Genomic DNA, 497 nt, shown 5'->3' with positions numbered 1-497 from the left:
ACGATTCGTTCACGACTCGCACATCACTAGTTGCAAGTCAGTTAGCATTAGCGCTGAGCTTCCAGCGCTCAAATATACATCACAACAGCAGTTTTATAACTTAAAAAAAACCCATGCTACATCAAAAACTAATTACTTACATTTAAATGTGAACTTCTGTACTTCAGAGCGCACCCACATTAAGAAAAGTGCTTCTCAGCGCGATGTGGTTTACACTCGCGACTGAGGGCTCTGTATCCCTACGCTTGGAGGGTGGGATCTTAAAAAAATATTTCAGACACCATTTCCTCTACAAATGCCCCTAAAAATGGAGGTGTAGGGAGAAGGAACTTTCCGTGGACTTTTACCCGAGAGTTTGGGACCACTGAACTAGAGGATTGGTTTGTGTGTGAGTCTGATCATTAGTTTCTATTAGGGCTGGGCGATAAAACGATAATTATCGTTATTGCGATATTACTTTTTTTCGATAGTGAAATGAGACTATTGCGATAAACTTT

Source organism: Oryzias melastigma, linkage group LG16, assembly GCF_002922805.2.
Source record: "Oryzias melastigma strain HK-1 linkage group LG16, ASM292280v2, whole genome shotgun sequence".
Lineage (NCBI taxonomy): Eukaryota > Metazoa > Chordata > Actinopteri > Beloniformes > Adrianichthyidae > Oryzias > Oryzias melastigma.
Note: the sequence above shows the minus strand (reverse complement) of the source record.